Below are 22,023 nucleotides of genomic sequence, written 5' to 3' on the forward strand. Positions count from 1 at the left end.
GGCTTGCCCCCTCATCCTCTGGTCTTTACTTGAATGTTAGTTTCTCAGTAAGATCTTCCCAGATCACCTGTTTAAAATCACAGAGCTCAGTATTCTGAACTTCCTAGCCTCTTTCCCTAATTTTATTTTTCTCCATAGTACTTACCACTTTCTAATATGTAATGTAAACTCCATGAGAGCAGAAATTCTTTCAGTTCTATTCCCTTCTGTATCCCTAACCCCTAGAATAATAAATGACACATAATAGGCACTAAGTATTTTTTTAATAGATGAGAAGAAAAATGGGAAAAACATAAGAAAATATAAGGATCAATCCAATATCTGAATAGCAGAGTTTCTAGAAAGAGTGGAGGAAAAAAACGGAAGGAAGAGCATATTAAGAAATAACAGGTAAACTTTTTCCGGTTCTAAGGGCCTGAGTGTCTAAATTGAGAGGGCCCAGCACAATGGGTGGAAAAATAGCTTGCTGCCAGGTACAGCGTTGTGAAATTTCAGGACACATGAGATAAAAAGAAGCCTTTACAGGTTTTCAAAGAGGAAAAATAAGTCACATATGAAGGATTGGGAATTGGAATGATCTTTTTCTCCAAAACACCAGACTAAGGGGTAATTCCCTGAAAATTCTGAGAAGAGGGTTTTGAACCTAGAAATCTATATCCACCCAAATCATTACTCAACCGTGAAAGAGGAAAAGGACATTTAGACCTGCAAGCTCCCCCCAAAATCTATTTTCCATGGACTCTTTCTCTGGAAGCCACTAAAGAATGCTCTGCAGCAAAACAAGGAAGTATAACAAGAAAGAGGGAGACTTGAGATCCAGAAGTCAGAGATCCAACCTGAGAAAGAAGTGAAGAGAATTCCCAGGGTGAGCGTGTAGTCATTCCAGGATGACAACTGTGTAGCTGGCCTAAAAACACCCAATCCAGGTGAACACAGGAAGACACAGGAGAACAGAGGCCCCAGGAAGGTTGTTGCCAAGCTAGAAAGAAACCTGATGGAATACTAGCAGGTCTGAAAGAGACGTTTAGACTTCTCCAAAGTGTTTGGAGGGGAAAATCAGTGACAAGAATATAGAAAACCAATGGGCACCAGGATGGCTCAGTCGGTCAAGTGTCTGCCTTCAGGGGCTCCTGGGTGGCTCAGTCGTTAGGTGTCTGCCTTCGGCTCAGGTCATGATCCCAGGGTCCTGGGATCGAGCCCTGCGTCGGGTCCCTGCTCTGCAGGAAGCCTGCTTCTCCCTCTCCCACTCCCCCTGCTTGTGTTCCCTCTCTCGCTGTGTCTGTCAAATAAATAAAATCTTAAAAAAAAAAAAAATGTCTGCCTTCAGCTCAGGTCATGATCTCAGGGTCCTGGGATGTAGCCCCCTGCTCAGTGGGGAGTCTGCTTATTCCTCTACTCCCCCCCGCCCACTTTCTCTCTCTCTCAAATAAATAAAATCTTTTAAAAAGGGAGGGGCCGCCTAGGTGGCTCAGTCGGTTAAGCATCTGCCTTTGGCTCAGGTCATGATCCCAGGATCCTGGGATCAAGCCCTGCTTTGAGCTCCACCTCGGGCTCCCTGCTGAGTGGGGAGCCTGCTTCTCCCTCTCCCTCTGCTGCTCCCCCTGCTTGTGCTCTCCCCCTCTCTCTGTCAAATAAATAAATAAAATCTTAAAAAAAAAAAGAATACAGAAAACGAAGCAAATAAGGAAGGAAGGAAGGAAGAAGGAAGGAAAGAAAATTAACCTCAAGGGAGAAAATTACAAGAAAAAAATTTTTTTTAAGATTTTATTTTTCAGGGGCACCTGGGTGGCTCAGATGACTAATCATCTGCCTTTGGCTCAGGTCATGATCCCAGAGTCCTGGGATGGAGCCGAACATCGGGCTCCTTGATAGGGCGGGAAGCCTGCTTCTCCCTCTCCCACTCCCCCTGCTTGCGTTCCCTCTCTCACTGCCTCTCTCGGTCAAAAATAAATAAAAATATATATTTAAAAAAAAGAGAAAGAATTAGGGATGAGATGAATGAAGAAAAGGGACTGCCATTTTTCCTAGAAAACCATGTAGAATAGTTTGACTTTTTAGCCTATGGATATATATTACTTCAATTAGAAACAAAAATTCAATTTGGTGAGGGGCGCCTGGGTGGCTCAGTCAGTTAAGCGTCTGCCTTCGGATCAGGTCATGATCCCAGGGTCCTGGGATTGAGCCCCACGTTGGGCTCTCTGCTCAGCGGGGAGTCTGCTTCTCCCTCTGCCTGCCGCTCCCCTGGCTTGTGCTCACTCTGTCAAATAAATAAATAAAATCTTTAAAAAAAAATTCAATTTGATGATTTAAAAAAATGTCCACACCAGTCAATTCTCTGTTCTTTCACTTATTGGAGGGCTAAGACAACATAGAAAAGAGACCAAAACAGGGGCGCCTGGGTGGCTCAGTCGTTGGGCGTCTACCTTCGGCTCGGGTCATGATCTCCAGGTCCTGGGATAGAGCCCCGCATCGGGCTCCCTGCTCGGCGGGGAATCTGCTTCTCCCTCTCCCTCGGCCTCTCCCCACCTCTCCTACTCTCTCTCTATCTGTATCTCTCTGTCTCAAATGAATAAATAAAAAATTCCTTAAAAAAAAAAAAAAGAAAAGAGACCAAAACAATCTGGTACTCAGATTGTTCTATATTTGGCCAAGGAGAACAGTTGTTCAATATTTTAAAAGTTTATCCGTATTTAGCAGCCTTTGCGGGGGGAGTTACTATGTGTCATGCATGCACCATGCTGACAGCTTCACATACATGATCTCATCTGATGCTCACAGACAGCCACCCTATGAAGTAGGTATTATGATTAGCTTTTTTCTCATTTTCCAAGTGAAGAAACTGAGGCTTATATGAATTTACCCAAAGCCAAACTCCTAGTAAGAAGTGGAGTCTGGATTCAAGCAGGGTCGGCCTGGGTCAAGAGCCCCCACCTCTAAACCTGCACTCCCTGACACCAGACCAGATATTTGTCCAGTGGGAACTGGCATTGGGAAAGACCAGGACTGTGAAGCTTGAAGCTGATAGCTGATGAGAGCAGGAGAAGGGCAGGGCACTGAGGGCAAAGGAGGAAAGAGCTAGGGCAGGCTTAGGAGGCCCTCCTTCCCTCCAGACCTCCACACCCCCGTCCTCACCCAAGGTTAGACTTTTGGTAACCAAATGGCAAGAGTGGGATTGACTGATGAGTCCCCACAGCCTGCAAGGGTGTAGGGTCAGTAAGTGTGGATAGAGGGCTGTGTAGGAGAAGGAAAATATCTTTTCCTCTACCTTTGTAAGTTCTCCACTGGAAACCCTGTAACAAAAGGCAGATTGACGAGACAAAAAGCATATGGATTTATTTAATGTAAGTTTTAAGCGACATGGGAGCTTTCAGATGGAAATGAAGACCCAAAGAAATAGTTAAACCTGAGTGGCTTTCCGCTAGGTTTGATGGAGGGTAGAAAGCTACTGTAGACAGATATGATAGGATAAAGAGTACCAGATAAATATTGTAAACTGAGAGAAATGTAGCAAGGCCTGTTCATTCAGATTTTTCCTTGTATCCCTCAGTCTTCAGAGATAAGGGTGCTTCTTTCCTCCAGGTATAGAGAGAGCACTTCTCACATGACAGTTTTATGACCTGCTTCAGGGCGTTAGAAAACCCTTTGTCCATCTGCCATGTCTTGAATTCCTTTAGCTTGAAATATTCAATATGTCACAGTGTCATGTTTGGGGGTAGCATGTCCTGGACTCCATCAGCTGGAACCTGCACATTGTGGAAGGCACAAATGTGGGTAACTTTTATTTATCTGTTTGTTTGGCTTTGCATGGTTGGGGGAAGGTGCCTTGCTTATCTGTGAAATCAGACTTTTGTTCCTTTCTCATCATGGAGAGAGACATTTGGGATGGTGAAACCAAGAGCTGTCTCTGCTTGGGCCCTGTGGACCCAGCTGTGTCTCCTGAGGAGTCCCGGGTACAATGTGAGGGAGAGCAGGTCCCTGGTGGCTACGTGAGGGACTGTCCCTGGGCCCTTCCTAAGCTCCCTCCCACTGCTCCTTCAGGGAAAGGTAAGAATAACTCATACCTTCATTTCAAACTTTCTCTGATAATCCCACCAATACTGTAAAATAGCTGTTACTATACAGCTTCCACCATTTTGTGGAAGAGGACATGGAGGCTAAGGCATGTAGAGTCACTTGGCCACAGTCATACATGTAGTAGGTGAAGAGCTAGAACCAGAACCCCATATCCTTCCCATTTCACCACTGCCTTTCTTAAACTAATAGCTTAAGTAGCACTTACTCCACATTTTAGTATTTACATGCAATTTATGGGTATTATTTCATTGAATCTCAAAATAACCCAGCTAGTTGATAACAACATTATCTTTATTGGGCAAATGAAGAGGAAAGGCTCCGAGGGGTCAAGTAATTTGTTCTTGATCACCCAGCTACTGAGATTCAAATGTGACGTGTTCATCCCTGCTCACACGTAGCAAAGACAGGAGCTCAAGTGTGTGAATTGGGACAGAATTTAAGACAGTGGAAAGAAAGCAGCCTATGGTATTTGCAATGCCCAAAGGCATTCAAATGCAACTCAAAGAAAAAAATAGGGGAGCCTGGCTGGCTCAGTTGGAGGAGGACATGACTCTTGATCTCAGGGTTGTGAGTTCAGGCCCTCCAAGGGGTAGAGTTTACTTAATAAAAAAAAAAAAAAAAGTTGGGGAGGTGCCTGGGTGCTCAGTTGTTTGAGCAGCTGCCTTCGGCTCAGGTCATGATCCCAGAGTCCTGGGATTGAGCCTGACCTCAGGCTCCCTGCTCCCTGCTCAGCAGGGAGTCTGCTTCTCCCTCTCCCTCTGCCCCCCCTCCCCCACCTCGTGCTCTCCCTCTCTCTAATAAATAAACAAAATCTTAAAAAAAATAAAAAAATTTTAATCTTTAAAAAAATAATTTAAATAATTAAACAAACAAACAAAAAACCCCTGCTAGCTGTAGGACTCCTCTACAGTGGGTGGTCAGTATGCTACACCAGCTTTCCGGAGGGCATTCTTCAGCACATTTATTCCTTTATTCATGAAACATTTATCGTGTGCCTAGTCTGAAGCTCTGAGTGCTGGAGATACAGAAGTGACTTGGCAGGAAAGGTCCTTCATTGAGTTAACGTTCTGGCAGTGGGGGGAAGTAGGGAGAGACACAATACACCAAGTAAACAAATGAGATCATTTCAGAGGGGGCCATGTGCAGAGGAGATATGAACACCCAGTGATGTGATACGGGGGGATGTGATTGAGAGGAGCTGGGGGAAGCTACTTTAAATTCAGTGACAATGCCGCAGATGTAACATTTGAACTGAGAGCCGGGTATTATAAACTGGGGCCGACAGTTCCAAGTAGGGACAGGGCCGGTAGCACAAGGCTCTGTACTCAGAAGGGCTCCACCCTTGGGTTAATAATGCTCCACACTTGGTTCAACCCACCCTGAGTTTAACTGTTACATCTTGAAATTCTTAATAACTTTTGAGAAAGTGCCCCACATTTTCATTTCCTACTGGGCCCTGTAGCCAGTCCAGGTGAGAGGAACCACAAGGAATGGGGGAAGAGGATTTAGAGGTGAAGTGGAAAGGGAAGCAGGGACCACCTCACTGAGGGGGGCCGTGAAGTCACAGCAAGAAGCTGGAGCTTACTCCACACACAAGGGAAATCTTTGACAGATTTGAAGAGGAGGAGCAAAGTGACCCTATTTACATTTTCCAGAGGTCCATCAGGGGTGCCTGGTTGGCCCAGTTGGTAGAGCGTGACTCATGTGACTCGATCTCAGGGTTGTGAGTTCAAGCCCCACACTGGGTGTAGAGCTTATTTTAAAATAAATAAGAGAGATCCATCATTGCTTGTGTAAAATACGGATTGTCAGGGGGCAAGAACAGAAGTGGGGAGATCAAATAAGCTGCCATTGCAGTAAACTCCATGGTGGCCATCTGGACTAAGATGGTGGCGGTAGAGATGGAGAGAAGGCAATGTAAGATAAATTTTGAAGAATTGGCAAGAAGGAAATGGATTAGATGTTGAGGATGAGGAAAAGGGTGGAATCAAGAGTGACTTCCGGGGGTACCAGCTGGCTCAGTCGGCAGAGCATGTGACTTTTGATCTCAGGGTCATGAGTTTGAGCCCTACCTCATCAGGTGTAGAGTTTACCTAAAACAAACAAACAAACAAACAAAAACTTCCGGGTTTCTGGTGTGAGTAACTAGGTGGAATGTGGAAGCATTTGCTGAGATTGGGAAGGTTGTGTGGGTGGTGGACAAATTTGGGAGGGTATCAAGAGTTGTATTTTATTTATTTAAAGCTTTTGTTTTTTAAGTAATCTCTACACCCAACATGGGGCTTGAACCCACAGCCCCGAGATCAAGAGCCCCAAACTCCACTGCCTGAGCCAGCCAGGCACCCCGAGAGTTGCACTTTAGACACGCTAGGTCTGAGATGTCTCTGAGAATTTAAATGGAGATGAAAAAAAGAAAATCAATTGTCTATACAGATCTTGACTTTGGAGGAGATTCTCAAAATGGGGTCAGAATAACAAGGGAGTGCTTGTTAAAAATGCAAACTATGGTGCCCCACCCCAGTTCTGCCAAATCAAAATACCAACCCCACCTCCCAAAACATGATTCTGATGCTCATGAAAATTTGAAGCCAACTGTTCTAAGAATTTCTAGAAGGCAAAGGGCCAAGGCATTCTCCTTCCCTCTGCAGATTCTCCAGGCTGAGTGATGAAGTAATCACTTCGTGAGACTTACTGAATATTTAACCTGACTATTATCTGTGCTAGGACATTTAGTAAAAATGGCCTGTGACCCCCAGGACAACCCAGACGTTGGGGGAGACACAACTTAGGTAGAATTATTAATGTCCACTGGTCAGGTGTGGGGATAGGAAGGAACCTGTAAGAAGCACAGTGTGGGGGGCGCCTGGGGGTGCTGTTGGTTGGACATCCGACTCTTGGTTTCCACTTCAGTTGTGATCTCAGGGTTGTGGGATTGAGCCCCGCATCTAGCACCACATCAAGCCCAGCGTGGAGTCTGCTTAAGACTCTCTTGGCCCCTTTACCCTGCTCGGGCATGTGCATGTGCACGCATGGGCTCGCTCTTACTCTCAAATAAATAAATCTTAAAAAAAAAAAAAAAGCACAGTGTGGGTTCAGAGGTGCAACTCCAAAGAAGTCAACTCTCCTTGACAGGGGAAGATGTTGAGGATCTGAAATAGATTTTTTCCTGTTTTTTTTTTCTCTCTTTATTTTCATTTCTTTTTTCCACATATCATCATAAACAATTTTACCTAGACACTTCAGTGTAATCATATCTTCCACACATTGTTTTGTGTGTTTTTTTTTAAATCTTTTTTGTCTTCTTTTAAAACTTGGCTTTCCCTCTCCTTCTCCCCCAACCAGGTAGCCCACATCTACAAACCAGTTTGTATGCATCCATTTTTTATTCTCATATAATTGTATACACACACGTATAAATGTATATGTAATATTTTGTTGGTAGTTTTAAAGACAATTGGTACAGCTCTCATTCTTTTTTAAAGACTGCTTAAGGGCGCCTGGGTGGCTCAGTCGTTGGGCGTCTGCCTTCGGCTTAGGTCATGATCCCAGGGTCCTGGGATGGAGCCCCGCATCGGGCTCCCTGCTTGGCAGGAAGCCTGCTTCTCCCTCTCCCACTCCCGCTGCTTGTGTTCCTGCTCTCGCTGTGTCTCCCTCTGTCAGATAAATAAATAAAATCCTCAAAAAAATAAAGACTGCTTAATATGCCATTGTCACCATTTGTTCAACCACTCACTGATTGGCATTCACTCTGTTTCCAGTGTCTTTAAAACTAACGCTACACTGAGCATCCTTGTACGCTTGTTGCTATGGGTCGGTGGTTTTATTTCCCTGGGATAAATTCCCAAGAGTGGGATTGTTCAGTTAAAGAAGGGTTTTTTATCATAATAGATGTTCCTGGGTTACTCTCCAGGGAGGCTGTACCACCTCCTTCGCTCAATAATATCCAACAATATCCAAGAGGGCCCCTTTCTCCATATTCCTGCCAGGGAGTGGGGTCTTGGCTCCCTTTAATTTTGGTTAATCTGGTGGGTATAAAGTGACAACTTATTATTATCTGCTGTTTCATTTCCCTGTGTACCTGTGAATCTGAGTCTTAAAAATTACTATTTTTCCATGAATTGCCTATTCATGACCTCGCCATTTTTCTATGGGGTTGTCTTTTTCTTGTCGATTTGTAAAATCTTTTTGTGTAGGAGAGCTGTTAACCTATGATTTGCCATTTGTATTACAAATTTTTTTCCCAAATCTACCGTTTATCTAACAACTGTGTTTATGTTCTACTTTCCTATCCAATAAACATTTTAACTTTGTTTCCCAGCTTTACTGAGATATAATTGATATATCACATTGTATAATTTTAAGGTATACAGTATAATGATTTGATATATATATAATTGCAAAACGAATGTTTTAACTTTTACATAGTCAAATATTTCTGTTTTTCTCTGTTACAGCTTCTGGGTTTTCAATCTTGGTTAATATTTTCTTACTCTTACATCATACATGCAGGATCCTAGATTTTCATAGAAGATATTGTGATTTTTTTTTAGATATAATAGACATATAACTATGTAAATTTAAGGTGTTCAATGTGTTGGTTTAATACATTTATATATTACAATATGATTACTACAGTAATGTTAGCTAACAGCACTTTTATCATATCACATATTTATCAAGTCTTTTTTGAGTTGAGAACAGTTAGGATTTAATCTTTTAGCAACTTGGAAGTTTATAACACAGTATCATTGACTATAATAACTATCTTGTGCATTAGATCTCCAGAACTTATCTACTAGCTGTAAGATGAATTTATTGTTTACGTTTAAAATTTTAATCCATCTAAGGTTTATTGTTGCATGTAAGATAAAGCTCCCATTTTATTTTGTTTCATTTGGAAAGTCTGCTATTGCGAAATCATTTTTATATTTTTCCCAATCAACTAAACCACTCCTCATGTTATATATTAGAATTTCATATTTAGGGGCGCCTGGGTGGCTCAGATGTTGAGCGTCTGTCTTCAGCTCAGGTCATGATCTCAGGGTCCTGGGATCGAGCCCCATGTTGGGCTCCCAGCTCAGCAGGGAGTCTGCTTCTCCCTCTCCTTCTCCCTCTGCCTCTCCCGTTTGTGCTCTCTCTGTTTCTCTCTCTCTCAAATGAAAAAATCTTAAAAAAAAAAAAAAGAATTTCATATATAGTGGGTCTTGTTTTTAGATTCTCTATTCTGTTCTGATCGATTTGTCTGTACCCATATCAATGCAGTATCGATTTAATTATGGAGGCTTCATGGTCTGTTCTCACACCTGGTAAGGCTCTGTTCTTTCTCATACTTTCCTTGGCACTCATGATCATATATAAAGTTTAAAAGGCTAAAGATTTATTCGATCTGAAGAGAAACCGGAGTATATAGATATACAATACAAAATTTAAGATCGTTGTAACCAATTCAAAAAAATTTTTTTGAGGGGCACCTGGGTGGCTCAGATGGTTGGACGTCTGCCTTCAGCTCAGGTCATGATCCCGGGGTCCTGTTCTCGAGCCCCGCATCGGGCTCCCTGCTCAATGGGAAGCCTGCTTCTCCCTCCCCCACTGCCTCTGCTTGTGTTCCTGCTCTCACTATCTCTCTCTGTCAAATAAATAAATTAAAAAAAAAAAAAAAGATTTCTGTTAAAAAAAATTTTTTTGAGCTGAGAACGGTTAGGAGAGCGATTGAAAGGGAGGGCATTTCGAAGGTGCAGCGAGGGCAGAGACTAAGCAGGCAAGAAACACCGGACTGGAAACTGGAGTTTGGTGGGTATCGCGGTAGCAGGGGACTCAGGGGGAGAGGGAACAGGGAGAGGGTTAGAGGGGAGGTTGTTTACCGTATCCTGTTTTGGCCCTTGGGTCGAGTCCAACTTGGGGCCGTCACACTCCCTAGTGCCCAGTTAGGTCCCGGCCTACCAGGAAGTGTGCAAAGAGCTCCCAGGGCCGCAATGGGTATGTGTGTGCTGCCACCTGCCGACGGGTTGAGGTAATGCAGTCGCCTTCGAGCCTCCTCGCCCGCCCCAAGGAGATCTCAGACCCTGGGTTTCCAAGAGTCTCCCTCTCCAAGCAGCCTCCAGCTCTGGGGAGGAGGTCCGTTAGGGCCAACAGGGTTTAATGAAGCAGTTTCAGGGAGGAGTCTTAAAATGCACCCCCAAATGCCTGGTCAGAATCAGAAACTACTTCAAACTTCCTGAACTTGAATTTCTCCCATCCCCACCACACCTGCTGGTTTGCCAGGATCTGGACCTCTGGTAGGGGCTATTCCTGCCTTTCCTGAGCTGAACAACTAGTGTGGGAGACAATAAATCAATCCATAAATTTACTTGATAAGTAAACAATGCAAGAGAAGTCCCAAGGTGCTGCCATTGAATTGGAGACAATCAGTTCTAGTTCTGGGGTAGGAAGGCTCAAAAGGGGCAGGAAGGAACAGCGCTGGTGGAAAGGTGGAATTGGAGGCTGTCTTTGGAGAATGGTTCCAGTTTGGGTCAGCAGGGAAGGGAGAATATACACCAAGCAGAGGGAATGAGGAGGATGGTGGGACTTCCATTTCTAGTAATGACAGGCTAAGTTATTCAGACCAATCTTCCCACTGAAAGCAACTGCAAATGCTTTATAAAAGATTTTAAACATTTCCTTAACAATATCACAAATATATGACAACAGAGTTATAAATTTCCAGGGCAAAGCCTAAGGGAAAATGGAATCCCAGAAAGGCACTGGAATATGGAGCAGAGGTGACCCTGAATGCAGAAAAGAGGGGCAAAAAGAGAAAAGAGTTTGAGAGACATGGAGGATACACTGAAACTGTCTAACATAGCGTAATCAGAGTTCTAGAAAGAAATGACCAGAGAATGTGGCAAGGGCAAGATTTGAAAGATAATGGTTAAGAATTTCCCAATACTGGTGAGGCATCAATCCACTAGTTCTGGAAGCCCAGAGAATCCCAAGTAAAGAAAATAAAATAGAATCCACATGTAGGGGCGCCTGGGTGGCTCAGCTGGTTAAGCATCTGCCTTCAGCTCAGGTCATGATCCCGGGGGCCTGGGATTGAGCCCCGCATCAGGCTCCTGTTCGGCGGGAAGCCTGCTTCTCCCTCTCCCACTCCTCCTGCTTGTGTTCCCTCTCTCACTGTCTCTCTCTCTGTCAAATAAATAAATAAAATCTTAAAAAAAAAAAGCATTGACTATATAAACAATAATAATAATGCCCAGGGTGGTCAAAAAAGAGAATTAAAATGTACTACATGAATGATAAATGAAGTTTGGGCGCCTGGGTGGCTCAGTTGGTTAAGCGACTGCCTTCGGCTCAGGTCATGATCCTGGAGTCCCTGGATCAAGTCCCGCATCGGGCTCCCTGCTCGGCAGGGAGTCTGCTTCTCCCTCTGACCCTCCCCCCTCTCATGTGCTCTCTCTCATTCTCTCTCTCTCAAATAAATAAATAAAATCTTTAAAAAAAAATGATAAATGAAGTTCAAGTGCTCTGTGGCCCAGGAGAAAGGTAATTAAAGGTACGGATCAACTTTGGACTTTGATGCACGTTGTAGTTTTTAGGGTACAGGCCCAACGACACACCCCGTATGTAAATAGGGGCTGTAATCCGTAGCATAATCACTAAGGAATGGAAACAAGAGGCACGGAAATAGCGGTAAGGCCTAGTGTGGCCCATTCGGGGATCCGGTGGAATCTCGTCACCGTAACACCTGGCTGCCGGAGCTTAGTGTCATCGGATGAAGCAGCCAGAGGTTAGAAGAACCACAAGCAGGACTTTGAGGGTTGCCTGCTTCCCCCTACTCTTTCACACAGCACTGCTGTCACTTCTCAGGTGTGTGTTGGCTCCTCCTGGGGGCCAGGCCCGGTGCTTGGTGCTGGTGTCACCGTGACACCCAGTCTCTGCCTTCGTGGAACTGTGTGGCCGGGAAGGGAGGCTGGGGTGTGAGCCGGAGCCCACCACACAGGGACGGGCGGGTCAGACTGAGGAGCTCACCACGGATGCCAAGAGCTGGGGAAAGTCACGGAAGAGTTTCCAGGAGGGGGTGACGTGATCATTCCAGCTGCGGGGCAGAATGTGCTGGAAGGAGTCGGGAGTGGAAGCCGAGATCTACTCCAGGGCTCTCTCTGAAAGACAGGGAGGCGGGAGCGCGGCGGGCCAATGTGGGAGAGAGTAGACCGACAGGCCTGGAGGTGAGGGTGTGAGAAGCGGGGGGCCCAGGAACCTGAGACGCGGAGGTCCAGGGACTTGGCAGGGTCCTCAGAGAGCTGGTGGCCGAGCCGAAGCGGAGAGCCGACCAGTGCCTTTCCCCCCCACTGTTGGACACATGCCCACACCCAAGGAGAAATACAGGCAGGTGAGAACCAGTCTGGAGCCGGGAGGCCCAGATCCGGCATCCTCAGCCTGTATGTGATGGCAGCACCTAGGAGAGGCCAGGTTCTCTGGGGAAAGCGGATGAGGCAGGGATAGGAACCTGGGCTCAACACCCCAGCGAGCACGTGGAAATGGGGCCAGCAAAGAGCGGAGCAGAGGGCTGTCAGCAGAGCCACGGACGGGCCACCGGCTTCACCACTGCCTTATCCTGGGCCTTTCCCCAACCTCCCCGAGCCTTAGCTTCTGTGGTGGACAGATTCTCAGATGTCCTCACCTCCTCATGTTACACCCTTGTGGGATCCTCTTCCTTGATTGTGCACACAAACCACGACCTGCTTCTAACTTTGTAGAATATGGCAAAAGGGATGAGATGTCACTCACATGATTAATGACATCATATAAGACGACCTCTTGCCAGTCAACCCACTCCAGAGACGCTCTTCGCCGGCTTGGGGAAGCAACGGTCATGTTAGGTGTGACGGTGAGTGTTGTGTGTCAGCTAGGCGAAGCTGTAGAGTACACAGTTACTCGACCACAGTATCTAGGTGTTGTTGTGGAGATACATTGTAGATGTGTGGTTAGTATCGACAAGCAGTTGACTTTAAGCAAAGATCCTTCTTGGTAATGTGGGTGGGCTCATCCAATCAACTGAAAATCCTTAAAAATGAAACCGAAGTTTCCCTGAGGAATAAAGAAGAAATTCTGCCTCAAGACTATAGCATCAGCTCCTGTCTGAGAGTTTCCAGTTTGCCAATCTGCCCGATGGATTTCAGACTTGCCAGCCCCCACAATTATATAAGCCAATTTCTTGGAATAAATACCTTTAGACACACACACATCCTACTGGTGCTGCTTCTCTGGAAGACACTGACTGATACATTGGGAAAGCCCGGGTGGAAAGGAACTGCCTTCAGTCTCAGTCCTGTCCCGTGGAGGAAATGGATTTTGCCAACAATCTGGTCAAATTTGGAAAGTGTCTTTTCCTGTCAAACCTCCAGATAAGCAAACAATTCAGAAGACATCTTGACTGCTGCCTTGTGAGACCTTGACTCCATAAGCCACGTCTGGACTTCTAGCCCATAGAAACTATGAGATAATAAATGTGTGTTGCGGGTGCCTGGGTGGCTCAAGCGTCTGCCTTCAGCTCAGGTCATGATCCCAGGGTCCTGGGATCGAGCCCCACATCGGGCTCCCTGCTCAGCGGGGAGTGTGCTTCTCCTTCTCCCTCTGCCTCTCCCCCCTGCTTAGGCTCTCTCTCTGTCAAATAAATAAATAAAATCTTTTTAAAAAATAAAATAAATGTGTGTTGTTTCAAGCCATGAAGTTTGCAGCAATTTGTTATACAGCAATAGAAAACTGATACACGGGGTGCCTGGGTGGCTCAGTCTTTAAGCATCTGCCTTCGGCTCAGGTCATGATCCCGGGGTCCTGGGATGGAGCCCCGCATCGGGCTCCCTGCTCTGCAGGAAGCCTGCTTCTCCCTCTCCCATTCCCCCTGCTTGTGTTCCTTCTCTCGCTGTGTCTCTCTCTGTCGAAAAAATAAATAAAATCTTTAAAAAGAAAAGAAAAGAAAACTGATACACTTGCCTGTCTGTGAGAGGGGGAAATAATAGTAGTCCTCTCGTTGTGGGGCTTCAGAGAGCCAATCTAACAGCATGCTTAGCACAGTGCCTGGCATACATTTAGTGCACAACAAATCAATAAATGTTAGCCCTAATTTTTCCAAAATTATTCAGCGGCAAAGAATCAGAAGCAGAAATAGGAAATGTCCAGATTCCTGAAGCATCCGGACTCACCATATCTCACATAAGTGGGAAAAGAGAGTTGATTACCTCAGAGAAGCAGTAAGTAGCGTGACGGTTCAGTGCACACACCCTGGTGTCACACGGTCCCAGTTCAGTCCGCTCTGCCATCTGTCAGCTCCGTCCGAGAATAGCACCCGGCACATGGTAGGGCTAGATGAGCGTTAGCTGCAATCGTAATAATAATATCGTTATGATTTTGTCGCAAGGATGATTTTATTATTATTACTATCACCATTATTATATTTGTCTCGAACTTCTAGCCCTAGAAATTAATACAGTACACATCTATACTGACTGAGCAAATAAAGAACAGATAGGAACCTACGCTTCAGAGATTCAGAGTTTGCTCATTTTGAATAAACTTCCTACATCCTGATCAAGGGATTCCGATTGTGTGATCTCCTCGGGGGTGACTGGGGATCGGGAAGGACCGCATCTAGTACAGAACTTGCCTGCACAGAGTTTTGTCACCCCCTCCGCTGACTTCCAGTACCCTTCACTCCTGCTGCTGCCCCATGTCGCCAGATCCAGCAGAGGGCGCTGTGGCCTCAAAATGCAGCCGGCAGCCGGTTCCCGCTTCCCTCTCCCAGAGGCCAGCAAGGGGGTGGGCCTGACTCCGACCGTTTGTCCTAACTAGTCCCTTTCTCCAAGCACTCAGCAAACTCCTTATCACCCAATGCCGGCCGGTCTTCCAAACCTCACCCTGCTCTTTGAAGGCTCCAAATTCCATGGCAGCCCAGCTATAAACCTCCGTCCGGCCTTCTGAAGAGCCTTCTGCCAGCCACCCACCCACAGCCTTCTCTTCTGCAGTCCCCTTCCAACTTCTCCAGACAAAACTCACTCACTCCACCCAGCTTACTTCTGCTCCAATCTGCTGCAGGGGAAAAGGCTGTTTCTTTCATTCAGTCTTTCAGCTGACAATTGTTTGGGGCCAAGGTTAGCATCATGCAGAGACGAAGACATCCAGCTTTTATTGAACAGCTACCACTATGTACCAGATGTTGTCCTAAGCACTTCACATACTCTTCACACTACCCCTAGGAGGCTCGTTAGGCCCATTTTACAGATGAGACAACTAAGACACGGAGTGGTTAAGAGACATGTCCTAAGGTCATACAGTTAGTGATTGACCTAGTATTCAAACCCAGGCTGTCTGGCTCCATCTGGACTTTTCATATAGACATGGGGCTCCATCCCTGATCTTTAGAACCTCATTGTCCAATATGGTCACCACTAACTACATGACTACTGAGCACGTGACTAGTCTAAATTGAGAGGTGCTGTAAGTGTAAAATACCCACTGAATTCCAAAGACTTTGTCTGAAAAAAATCTATATAAAATATAGCATTAATGGGGCACCCTTCTTTTTTTTTTTTTTTTTAAGATTTTATTTATTTATGTGACAGACACAGCGAGAGAGGGAACACAAGCAGGGGGAGTGGGAGACGGAGAAGCAGGCTTCCCGCCGAGCAGGGAGCCCGATGCGGGGCTCGATCCCAGGACCCCGGGATCATGACCTGAGCCGAAGGCAGACGCTTAACGACTGAGCCACCCAGGCGCCCCAATGGGGCACCCTTCTGGCTCACTCGGAAGATCGTGCAACTCTTGATCTTGGGGTTGTGAGTTCAGGAACCACGTTGGGTGTAGAGGTTACTCAAAAATAAAAATCTTTAAATATATATGTATGACATTAATAATTGTTATATTGATTACATGTGGAAGTGATATTTTTGGTATATTGAGTTAAATAAAATATATCATCAAAATTAACATCACCTTTTTCTCTTTTTTAAAGATTTTATTTATTTATTTGAGAGAGAGAAAGGGAGAAACAGAGCATGAGCAGAGAGGGAGGGGCAAAGAGAAGGGGAGAAGCAGACTCCCTGCTGAGCAGGGAGCCTGACGCGGGGCTCCATCCCAGGACCCTGGGATCATGACCCAAGCCACCCAGGCACCCCCTCTTTTTCCTTTTGAACACGTGGTTACTACTAGAACATTTAAAATGGCATGGGTGGCTCACCTTCTATTTCTGGAGGGCAGAGCTCTGGGAGCTCTTAGCCCAGTGGAAAGACAGACAGGATCTCCAGTAATTCTAAGCCAAGCAAAAATGTGGTATGTGCCCCGAGAAGTGAGATCAAGGTGGTACAGGAACCCAGGGAAGCTTTCAGCATGGAGTCAGAATTCCAGAGGTCTGCAGGATTCCACCCTGGAGAGAGAAGCAGTGGGGATAGCTCATGCCAAAGCTGCAAAGTCAACCAGGGAGGTGGAACATGGAGTGCCCCTGGGATGAGCGGAGGGAGCCAAGGCTGGTGGGCCCTCAGACTGTGGGGTGGGAGGTGGGGGGCTCTGACCATGGGGCCAAAAGCTCTTGGCAGGATGGAGCTCCAGGAACGGAAGCCTGGGGAGGGCCCTAGGGTCTGGGGAAGTTGCCAGCTCAGGCTCCAGCAGGGGTGGGGAGAGGGAAAGGGGGCGGGGCAGATCGGCCCTCCTCCTCCTCCTCCCTGCTGCTCACTGAGGGGGGTGAGATGACCAAACTCCTCAGAGGAGGTTGCTGTGGGAGGATAACTTTTGAAGAGCATTTCCTGCCTCAGACTCGCAACTGCTTCCTGCCCAGAGCTCCCAACACTTGACCCCCATTAAATTCTTTCCTCCCAGGGGAGGTGGGTGGCCAGAAGGGCCTCACAGGCTCCACAGGTCCAGAGACCCAAGCACCTCAGCAGCCAAAAGAGGCAGGATCCCAGGTGTCCAGAGGCTTAGTCCCCCCCAGCCCTTCTGAGGATCTGGACTCCAGGCCTCACGGTGAAACTTCTGGACAGATTTTGGAGGAGCCATCCCTGCCTCCCTCCCCTGGCAGAGAGGACTCAGCTTTCCTGTCTTTTGACCTCTTTACCCCTTTGGGCCCCTCAGCTCTGGGCGGGAACTCCCAACTCTTCTTCATTTATGGGGCACGTTTTTCCCCCCAAACAGAAGTTGGGGGTTTCTACAAGGAAAGGGGAATTACGTGCAAATTCCACAGGGACTAAGCCTAAGTGATTCCTTCCCTAGAACCACCCGGGGTCTCCATCTGCAGTTTCCTCCCTGGTTGTGATGTGAGACCAGACTCCCAGAATGTGAGTTCTGAGAGTCCACGGAAGGTTGGTGAAAGGGGCCAGATCTTTCTTTCTTACTTCCCAAGCTTAACCCATGCCCACCCCACATTTGTGTGGGTACTGTAGTATCAATACTTAAAACGGGCAGAGGACCCCCCAAAACAACCCAGCTCAGCTCAGCTCAAACCTCGGGCTCTGCCTCCAAGTCACACCTGTCTTACTGCTTTCCTAAATCCTGGAACCCCCTAGAAGACCACCGTACCAGCCAGGAATCTTGGACTCCTCCAAAAAAACTGCACTGAGAGCTGAGATGAGCCCCAGGGAGCCTTAGTCCCTTTACCCGACCTTGCCCCTGGGTCACCAGCTGAACCACAGTGTGGGACATCTGGTCCCACCCTCCACATACCCTTTAGAGCCGGGGCAGAATTCCCTTAGAGGATGGGATCTCCTCTTCCAGGGATGCTCAGTCCTGGTCCAAGGGGAAAGGAAGGCCCTGTGGGAGGCACAGGCTTAAAGTGCAGACCCATTAGGATAACCCTGCAATCCAGAGCCCCCTCTGTGCCTAGGGCTCCCCCTGGTGGCGACGGAAAGACTACCAGAGACTTGGAGAGAAGGCGAGGCGGCCCCTGGAGGAAACTACTACTGGGGATCAAAGGCTTGGAGACGTCTTTCTTCCCCTTCCCTCACTCGTACCCCCACCCCACCGTCCACAGGGACCAGACGCCAAGGAGTGGATTTGTGTGAGCCTAAAAAGGGCCCTGGAATTCTTTCTCCTCTTTCATTTTTCAGGCTGCACCATCCTTGCCCTGCTGGCTGGAGGGGAATCCAGTCTCTAGGCCCCCAGCCCTACCCTGAGGCACCCTCGAAGAAGGGGGAACCCACATGGCGGCAGCAAGGGTCAGATCAGCCAGGGGAGGCTTTACCGGGGCCACAGCCTTCTCCTCGCCCTCAGCACCCGCCCCACAGCACCAGCTCACCCTCTCCCGGGCCTAAAACCTTCTCTTCCTTCCATCTCGCCCCGCCTACTGATCCAAAAGCTAAGCCAGATCTGGAGAGGGGGTTGCAAGTGGGAAGAGAGGGGGGAAGGGACAGAGGAGGGGGTCCTCCGGCCTGTGCATGCTCCGTCCCGCCCCAAGCCGCCCTGGTTTGGCCCCTCTGGGTGCTCGGTTCTTCGGAGAACGCTAAGGAAGCCGGCGGACTAACCGAGAGCTGGGGGTGGGGCTGTGAGGAGGGGACTGGGGGGGGAGGGAGGAGGAAGGGGGGGGAGGGAGCCCAGGCGTGGAGGCCGGGTTTGGGAGGTGAGGGGCTCGTCCCCCTCAGCCCCGTGGGTTGCAAAGAATTGCTAATTGCAACTAAACGAGGCCTCGGTATGGGGGAAGGGGCAGTCGCTCGGCTGTCAGGGGCTACCGCCTCTTTGAGCGCCCGAGTAAGGCCAGGCCAGCCTGCTCTTCTCATGTAAAGCAGCTTTTTGTCTGGGGGAGCCAGGGCTGGGGCCAGGGGCTGGGGAAGGGGCCCAAGCCTTTAGCAAGCTTCTTGTTCCCCCAGAAAGGGAGCGGGGCGCCGATGGTTTCTCGGAGTAAGGACACCCCCTCCTCGTCCACTGCCGAGCTCTTTATGGTGGGGCTTCGTGGGGTGCTGCCCAGCAGGAGGGGGTGGGCCTGGGATCCCAGCACCCGCCTTGCGGGGCTGTGGGAAAAAACTGAGCACAAAGAAGGGGGCTGGCCCAGCTGAGTTGGGAGACAGGGCAGCCCTGATCCAGGGATGCCCTGAGCTTGAAGTACCCATTGCTGGAGCCCCACGTGGACCTTATCTGGTCAGCTGGGCCCCGTTTTAGACTTCTTCATCCACTTTGCCAACCTTCTGAATGTTTTGTACTATAGGGAGTGGGAAAGGTCTGGAGGATCTAAGCCTGAGCCCAGCCAGGGAGGGGAAGGAATCAAACCTCTGGAGAAATCCTCTAAACGTAGGAACCCTGGGGCCACCTAACCTTTTAAAGACCGGAGAGTCTTGCCTTCTAATTTGGTTGCGTAATTTTACGAGCTTCTGTAAACTTGGACAAGAAATTACATAACCTTATTGAGCCTCAGTTTTCTCATCTATAAAATGGGGGCAACAGTACCATGCCCTTAAAGTTCTTGTGAAGATACAGACATGCGAAGTACCTGGCAGGGCAGTCCCTGGCTCTCAGTGTGTTCCCTCCCCTTCCTGGAAACATCCATCCTTTTACACACACACATGCTCCAGGGATAATGAAGTCTGGGTACTTCACATTTGTATAGCACTTTACAATTTCCAGAATGCATGTGTCAGCTCTCAGACAATAACCGTAAGTGGAACAGGTCTTTGCTCCTCACACTGGACTGGTGGAAAGAAAATTCTGAGAGGAGCTGTCAGATCCCCTGACTTTCCCCCACCCACCTCCGCCCTGGCTCCTCCCACTCCACAGTGTGGTCTTGGAGATCCCAACTCACAGATTAGGCAACGGAGCCCAGGGCCAGGGTACAACCTGCCCTGGTTGTCCAGGCCCCTGCCAGGGTCTCTGGATTACCCAGCTTGCCTTGGTGGCCACCTCGGCTCTTCCCCTAAATCCGTGCTTGGAGACTTAGGACCAGGTGGGTGCCCTCCATTCTGTTCCACGCTGGGGCCCCTGAGAAGCAGAGAGCTGCTCTCCTCTGAGCCTGGGAACCTCAGATGGGAGGTAGCAGGGAGACTCTTGGCTGAAACTGCTGTGGAGTCAGTTCTTTCCCTCTTTCCTTCCTTTTTGGACTAGAAGTGTGCTGGTTCAACCAGGAGCGCTGCCTCCCCTTCCTTCCTCCCTTTATTTTGGGGATCCCATGTATCTCCTCATCCCAGTGTGTTGCCCTAGCTGGAGCCCTCTTCTCCCAGCACCTCATCCAGGTGGAGAGCGCTGACCCCTGCCGGCTGGACACCCAGCAGATGCTGATCCCAGAAGGCCTTCGGCCAAGGGGCTCTGGCTTTGGGCCAGTGCCTTTCTCACTGCCTGGCTCCCTCCCTACAGGCCCCTAATCCCTCTCACCCAGCAGGAAGCCCTTAAGCTGCCTTTTCAGCGGCCTTCCCCAGCCCGCTGTGGGCTCTGTGCCTTTTTATACCACCCTTGGCAGGAGCTGTGTTATACAAGCTGGAGGGAGCGCCCCCGCAAAGAGGTCATGGCGCCCATAGCAGCTTCCAGCTCCAGCAGCCTCTCCCCCCGGTCACCTCCTCGAGGTTTCCCCCATCTAGTACACTGCTTGGGCATCCCCGGGCACAGACAGCCCTGGCTAACTCATATCAGAGCCCCAGGCTGGGTCCAGGTGGGGGTAGGGATGCTAAGGGGACAGTGGGCAGGAGGCCAGGGTCTGGGGAAATGTGGCAGGCAGGAGAGGCCCCTCTGGCTCTGTGCCTTTGGTCCTTCTGGCTGGTCCCTCCATCTTTCCTCTGATGCCAGCCTCAGCCCTCAGCTCCTCAAAGTTCATTCACAGCCTCCTCAAACTCACGGTGCGGCCCAGACTGAGGACTAGGAGAGCCTAGCCCCTGGAGGGCCCACGAGATCCTCCCTGGCCCACCCCAACCAACTGCTTCAGATAAGCTGAGAGAGAGGCCAAGTGAAGGGAAGAGAGCATTGGGGGGAGGGGACAGACTGGGTTCTTTCTCTCCTCCAGTGTTGTATTGGGGTGACTGGGACGGAGACCTCAAAGCTTGGATTATTCTGGGACAAGCTTGGCTTCAACTCCCCAATCCCATGGCCCTTGCAAGTACATTCCTACTGATTCTGATTTTTTGTTTGGAAAATATAGTCCTTGTATAGCCTAGTCTTTACTCTGCCCTCCACCCTTCCCTCCCTTCCTTCTCCAGGAAAAAGTCCCACGGCCCCCCACCCCCACCCCACTTTGGCCCCTTCTCTGTAGCCCAAGCCCCAGCCCTGCCTCTCAGTCAGCCTCCCCACTCCAGGAAGCCAGGCTTTGGCTGGCTTGGAGTGGTTAAAGGAGAGTTGGGGATGCCTCTGGGAGGTCTGTTTGTAGTTCAGATTCTTCTCATTCCAGGCTCAGCAGGCTCTCTCTAAGGGAAGGGCCTGGGGTGGAGGGGGGCGGGGGAAATCCTTGGGGCACCAGCTGCAGGGAAGGGAAGCTTCCTGGAGAGAGGAGGGAAGTGTTTGCTTCTCCTCCCAATGACCCCCATCCACAAGGTAGGACCTGCCTTTCCTAATTCCATCCTTGGGGTCTCCCCAAGATGTCTCAACATTAAAGCCCCTCCCAACTAAAGGAGACATTTAGAGGGCTCAGCTGAAGTCTGATCTCTTTCTTTGTTTCCTAGTGAGTTTTTTGCCTTTTGGGGTGCTTACCCTCTGGAGGAGCTGGGGAGGGTATCAAAAGAAGGATGCCTGGAGAGTGACTGGGTCAGTACCAGCTGCAAAGAGGACTTGTCACTTTGTCCCCCACACTGCAGTCTCCTGTAGATTTTTCTTTGAATCCAGCATCAGCATATCTGTCCCTCTATACTGCCAGATCCCAGGCCATAGAATTCCTCACGGGTTGATCAGAGTGACCCAGCCACGGGGGGAAAGCATCCTGAACCCCTCAGGTCTTAAGAAGTCTGACATCTGCCCCACTTTCCCTGTAAAACCTCCTCCTTGGCTGTCTTTACCTCATCTAGGGAAAGGAGGAAAACAAAT

This window comes from Neomonachus schauinslandi, chromosome 15 (assembly GCF_002201575.2).
Source record: "Neomonachus schauinslandi chromosome 15, ASM220157v2, whole genome shotgun sequence".
Lineage (NCBI taxonomy): Eukaryota > Metazoa > Chordata > Mammalia > Carnivora > Phocidae > Neomonachus > Neomonachus schauinslandi.